Source organism: Orycteropus afer, unplaced genomic scaffold (genome assembly GCF_000298275.1).
Source record: "Orycteropus afer afer isolate SDZICR_OR568_19922 unplaced genomic scaffold, OryAfe1.0 scaffold00144, whole genome shotgun sequence".
NCBI classification, from domain to species: domain Eukaryota; kingdom Metazoa; phylum Chordata; class Mammalia; order Tubulidentata; family Orycteropodidae; genus Orycteropus; species Orycteropus afer.
Window position 1 is genome coordinate 1,344,866 of NW_006921731.1, and position 7,141 is coordinate 1,352,006.

Genomic DNA, 7,141 nt, shown 5'->3' on the forward strand with positions numbered 1-7,141 from the left:
TGATTCCCACCAGATGACTGCATGGGCTATGCAAATGTGAGGTTCTTGTGGCCCAAAAAGGGTATTGTATAGCTTGCTGATAATGCAAATAAGGTACATGACACCCTTGTAGGTGTAGGACCATGGAAATAAGGTGTATAAAAACCTAATGTGGGGTTGGTTGGTTTTGCCATCTTGTTGTTGTTGTTGTTATTTGCCATCGAGTCGGCCCCAACTCATAGCGACCCCTCCTTGGGTTTCCGAGGCAGTATCACTACGGAAGTAGGAATGCCCAACCTTCCTTCCGAGGAGTGGCTGGTAGGTTTGAACCGCCAGCCTTCTGGTTAGCAGTCAAGTGCCTTAGGCACTATGCTACCATCTTACTAGGCCTGAAATGAGCCATCTCAGAGGTAGAAAAGGGGAACTCACTACCATCAAGAGAGAAGAACCAGGAATGGAGCACATCACTGGACCTGAGATTCTTGTGCTGAGATGGCAGGGAGATGAGGCAGAGAGACAAAGGCAGCAGAACCAAGAGACCTGCATGAGACAGAGGGGTCTCCCTGCCCCCAAATGAGTGAGAAAGCTGAGTGCTTCGGGCAGGAAGCTTGCTGTCAGACTGGGTAGAATAGTGCCCTCTGGACACCTACTCAGCAAGGCTGGAAGAGCTTAGTAACACTGGCCCACGCAGAGCAGATACCAAAGCCAGAGTGTGACTGTGACTGTGACTTGGCTGAGAAGAAATCAGTTTGCTATAGCTCCTCAAATGTAGGATGGCTCCAGTGGCTGAGCTGAAAGAAAGAATGGGAAATGGTCAAGATGAGGTCAGAGTGTTGGGCAGGGGTTAGACAATGTGGGGCCTTGTAGTACATGGTTGTATAACAAAGTCATTTTGATTTTTCTGGAATCCAGATTCCTGGATTCATGGAATTGGAGTGACTCACCCATCCATTCACCTTTGGGTGTCCTTTTGGTGCCTCTAAGGAGCTGGTTCCCTGGAGTCACCTTCAGGTCAAAAAATAGCCTAGTAAGGGGCTAAATGAGACTGTTTTGCCTTAGGCATTAGGCTGGGTTAGAAAATTATCTTGTACAGTGAATTTTGAGAAGCAGGAACCCTAGGGTCAGGATAGAGTCTGTGTTTCAGGATGTATGGTATGTCTTCAGTGACTCTGTAACCAACCCTGAAACTGCACTGTGTTTGATATCATCTGCTGATAAATTAACATAAAAATGCCTATAATCCGTTTTCACTGTCCTTGCTTCCCAACATGCATTGCAGCGAATTACTTAATATGGCTCTTTTAGCCATGGCCTTTGGGACTCTTTGTGTGTGTGTGTGTGTGTGTGTGTGTGTGTGATTTGGGTGAAGATTTACAGAGCAAGTTTACTTTCTATACAGCGGTTCACATATACTTTGTCTCATGTCATTGACCACAGTTTACCACAATGCAACAGCTCCCCTCCCACTTCCTCCCCAAAGATACCACTTCCCAGTGTCCGTCCCTCCATACTCTCCTGCCCCCTGAGCTGTCTCCCTGTGCATAAGCAGCCCTTCCTTCTCCCATGATTGTTCTCTCCAGGGCGTGTGTCTACTTGAGGTAAATGTTTAACTCACATGCCTGTACTTAGTTTGGCTGGAAACCACAGGTGTGGGTTCAATTCCAGACCTGAAGGGTAGCTAGGGGCCATAGTCTCAGTGGTTCCACCAGGCTCCATTGGACCAGCAAACCTGGTCCCAACCATCTTTTTTTTTTTTCCCTCCAAATGATTTTGAGTTTTGTTCCACATTGTTCTCCCTCTCTATCCAGGATGGCCTTTGGGACTCTTACCAGATGATTGGGTAGAACTATAAAAATGTGAGGTGCTTGTGGCCCATCAAGGGGACTAGATAGCTTATTGTATCTTACTTTTTTTGGTTTCTATATATATTTTCTTTTTTTCAACTTGTCTAAGAATATTCCCTCTCCTGCCCTCCCATCCCTGGTAACTAACAAAAGAAGTTTCCTTCTATGTATAAACCTTTCCTTGACTTTTTATAATAGTGGACTAATATAATATTTGTCCTGTGATTGACTTATTTCACTCAGTATTTTGTCCTCCAAATTTACCAACTTTATGCAGTGTTTTGCCGATCATTATTCTTTAGTGTTGCATAGTATACCATTGTATGTATGTATCATGGTTGGGTTATCCATTCCTCCATTGATGTGCTCCTAGGTTGTTTCCATCTCTTTGCTATTGTGAATAGTGCTGCAATGAACATGGGTGTGCATATATCTATTTGTGTCCTGGCTCTCACTTCTTTAGGATATATACTGAGTAATGGGATTGCTGAATCAAATGGTATTTCTATTTCCAACTTTTTAAGGAATTGCCAGACTGATTTCCACAGTGGTTGTATCATTTTACAGTCCCACCAATAGTGTATGAGAGTCCCAATCTCTCCATATCCTTGCTATCATGTGTTATTTTCTGTCTTGTAGAACTTAGCTATTAGTACTGGGATGAGATAATATCTCATTGCTGTTTTGCTTTGCATCTCTCTAATGGCTTATGACCTCAAGCATTTCTTCGTGTATTTGTTGGCTGCCTGAATAACTTCCTTGGTGAAGTGTCTATTCATATCATCTGCACATTTTCTTTTTAATTTTTATTGTGAGTTGGGTGAAAGTTTGCAGAGCAAATTCAATTTCCATACAGCAGTTCATACATTTTCTTTCATGATATTGACTGCAATTCCCTACAGTGTAACAGCTCCCTTCCCACTTCCTCCCTGTAGTTACCTCTTCCCTGTATCCTTCTTTCCTATGCGTTCCTGTCCCCAGAGTTATCTCCCTGTGCAAGCACTGACCTTCTGTTCTTCCACAGTTGACCACTCTAAGCTCTAAGGAGTGTATCTACATGATGTAAATGTTCACCCTATATGCCTATCTGTTATTTGGCTGGAAGCCACTGGAGTGAGTTCAATTCCAGCCCTGAGGGGTAACTAGGGACCATACTCTCAGGGGACTCACCAGGCTCTATCAGACCAGTAAACCTGGTCTTTTATTTATGATTTTTTGAGTTTTGTTCCACACTGTTCTCCCACTCTATCCAAGATCTCCTGCACCTATCCCTTTCTGAGTGGTTGACAGTGGTAGCTGGGCACCACCTAGTTCTTCAGGTCTCATGGTCATATAGGCTGAGGATCATGTGGTCCACTAGTTGTTGGACTAATTGTTCCCTTGCATCTTTGGTTTTCATCATTCTTCTCACTCTGGACAAGGAAAGACCCATTGTTGCATCTAGATGGCCACTCGCAAGCTTTTAAGACCCCAGTCACTACTCACCAAAGTAGGATGTATATTTGTAGTATATTATTGTGATTGAGCTTGATGTCCCTTGCAACAGTGGTCCGGAGACCACAGGTCCAACAACTCATTCCATCACAGTGGTTGACTGTGGCTAAGAAGTTATCATGACTTTCCCCCATTAGTTCTATTTATATGGATATTCTTACAGCACATATAAATACATATGTAGAAATATCATCTGCCAACATGATATCTGGTCATAGGTATATTCCCTTTTGCCTAGACATACTTGATCATGCAGCCTGTCTACCCATCTATTTACTCATAGATTAATGTTTGTTATCACTGATGACACAGTATTGTATATGTAAAAGGGTTTATGTTTATTATTTGTACCTCTTGTGCACCTGTCTGTGTTTTCCTTTTACTTAGTGTTGTGTTGGTCACTCAGTTTGGTGTATTGCCTTTCCCTTCACCCAAATCACTACTCTTCTCTACCTGTCTACCAGTGTTCCCTCCCCTCCACTCACATCCCTGATACCTAACAAAGAAAGTTCTTCCATACTTATACTTTCCCTCGACTTTTTACAATAGTGGGCAAATACAATATTTGCCCTTTTGTGATTGACTAATTTCAGTCAGCATACTGTTCTCCAAATTCATCCACGTGATGCAGTGTTTCACAGATCCTACATTGTTCTTCAGTGTTGCACAGTATTCCATTTTGTGTATGTACCATACTTTGGTTACCCATTCTTCTGTTGATGGACTCTTAGGTTGTTTCCATCTCTTTGCTATTGCAAATAGTGCTTCAATGAACATGGGTGTGCATATATCTGTTCATGTCCTGGCTTTCACTTCTTTGGGATATATAGTGAGTAACAGAGTTGCTGGATCAAACAGTATTTCTATTTCCAACTTTTTAAAGAATAGGCATACTGATTGCCACAGTGGTTCTATCATTTTACAGTCCTGCCAGCAGTGTATGACAGTCTCAATCTCTCCACATCCTCACCAGCATTTGTTATTTTCTGTCTTGTTGAACTTTGCTATTAGTGTTGGGGTGAGATGGTATCTCATTGTTACAATTTGCATCTCTCTAATGGCTAATGATCGTGATAGTTTTTTCATGTGTTTGTTGGCCATCTGAATATCTTCTTTGGTAAAGTATCTGGTCATGTTTTCTGCCCATTTCTTTTGTCTTTTTTTGTCTTTGTTTGTCTTTTTGATATTGAGATGTTGGAGTTTTCTATAAATTTTAGAAACAAGTTCCTTGTCAGATATGTCTTTACCGAATATTTTTTCCCAATCAGTAGGTTCACTTTTTACTCTGTTGGAGAAGTCTTTTGATACACATAAAAATTTAATTTTTAATAAAGGGACTAGGTTTGCTGGTCTGATAGAACCTGATGGAACCACTGAGACTATGGCCCCTAACTGCCTTTCAGGTTTGAAATTGAACCCAATCCTGTGGCTTCCAGCCAAACAAAAGACAGGCATAGGAGCTGAACATTTTACATTAGGTAGACACACTCCTTGGAGAGAACAATCATGGGAGAACAGAAGGGCTGTTTATGCACAGGGAGACAGCTCAGGGGGCAGGAGTTCATGGAGGCTAGGACACAGGGAAGAGGTAACTATGGGGAGGAAGTGGGAGGGGAGCATTGTAGTAAATTATAGTCAATGCCATGAGACAAGGTATATGTGAACTGCTGTATGGAAAGTGAATTTGCTGTGTAAACTTTCATCCAAATCACAATTTAAAAAAGAGAAAAAAAAATCTAATTTTTAGCGGGTCCCAATCATCTAATTTATCCTTCTTCTTTTTTTAAAAAATGCATTTTATTGAAATATAATTATGTACAGTGAAATACATAAAACTAAAGTGACATGGGTCAATGCATTTTTTTTTTTTTTTTTTTTTGCAGTGTTCCTTCCCCTCCCCTCCCAACCTTGGTAACCAATGAAGAAAGTTTCCTTCCATGTATAAACTTTTCCTTGACTTTTTACAATAATGAACTAATTCTATATTTGTCCTTCTGAGATTGACTTATTTCACTTAGCATAATGTCATCCAAATTCATCCATATTATGTGGTCTTTTGCAGATTCTGCATTATTCTTTAGGGTTGCATAGTATTCCATTGTGTGTATGTACCATAGTTTGGTTATCCATTCTTCTGTTGATGGGCATGTAGGTTGTCTCCATCTTTTTGCTATTGTAAATAGTCCTGTGATGAACATGGGTGTGCATGTATCTTTTCTTGTCCTGGCTCTCACTTCTTTAGGATATATACCTAGTAATGGGATTGCTGGGTCCAATGGTATTTCTAATTCCATCTTTTTAAGGAATTGCCATTCTGCATTCTACACTGGTGTATCCTTTTACAGTCCCACCAGCAGTGTATGAGAGTCCCAATCTCTCCACATCCTCGCCAGCATTTGTTATTTTCTGTCTTGTTGAACTTTGCCATTAGTGCTGGGGTGAGATGGTATCTCATTGTTGTTTTGATTTGCAGCTCTCTGATGACTAATGATTGTGAGCATTTCTTCATGTAAATGCTGGCCACCTGAATGTCCTCTTCGGTCAAGTGTCTATTAATGTCTTCTGCACATCTTTGAATTGGATTGTTAATCTTTTCGTTGTTGAGATGTTGGAGTTTTCTATAAATTTTAGAAATAAGTCCCTTCTCAGATATGTCTTTGTCAAATATTTTCTCCCAATCAGTAGGTCGCTTTTTACTCTGTTGGAGAAATCTTTGATGCACATAACAATATAATTTTTAGAAGGTCCCAGTCATCTAGTTTATCTTCAGCTGTTTGTGCATTTTAGGTGATGCTTGTTAGCCTATTTATGCCATAAATTGGGGCCCTAAGTTTGCCCCTATTTTTTCTTTGATGAACTGGATAGTTTTAAGTTTCACATTTAAGTCTTTAATACATCTAGAGTTAGTTTTTGTTTATGGTGTGAGATATGGATCTTGTTTCATTTTTCTGCAAATGGATATCCAGTTTTGCCAGCACCATTTGTTAAACTATCTTTTTTCCCACTGAATGGATATCTGCCCTTTGTCAAAGATCAGCTAACCATAGGTAGATAGATCTATTTTTGGGTTCTCAATTCTGTTCCACTGGTCTATGTTTGTTGTACCAATAGTAGGCTGTTTTGACTACTGTGGCTGTATAGTAGGTTTTGAAATCCAGAAGTGAGAGACCTCCTACTTTGCTCTTCTTCTTCAGTAGTGCTTTGCTTGTCTGAGCTCTCTTTCCCTTCCATATAAAATTAGTGATTGGTTTTTCCATGGTCTTAAAGAATGTTGATGGAATCTGGATTGGGATTGCATTGAATGTATAGATTGCTTTGAGTAGTATTGACATTTTCACTCTTCCTATCCATGAGCATTTATGTAGATCTCTGACAGTTTCTTGAAGTAGTTTTCTTTGTATAGGTCTTTTGTGTCCCTGGTGAGATTTATTCCCAAGTATTTCTATCTTCTTGGTAGCTATGGTAAATGGTAATTGATTTCCTTATTTCCTTTTCAGAGACCTCTTTGCTGGTGTAGAGGAATACAACTGATTTTTATATGCTAATCTTGTATCCTGCCACTATGCTAAATCTTTCATTAAGTTCCAATAGATTTCTTGCTAAGTCTTTTGATTTTTCTATGTATAGGATCATATCATCTCAAACAGAATAGTTTTACTTTTTCATTACCAATTTGGATGTCTTTGATATCCCTTTCTTGCCTTATTGGCCTTACGAGGACTTCCAATACAATATTGGATAGAAGTGGAGAGAAGAGGGTATCCTTGCCTGGTTCCTGTTCACAAAGGAAATGGTTTCAGTCCCTCTCCATTTAAAATAATGTT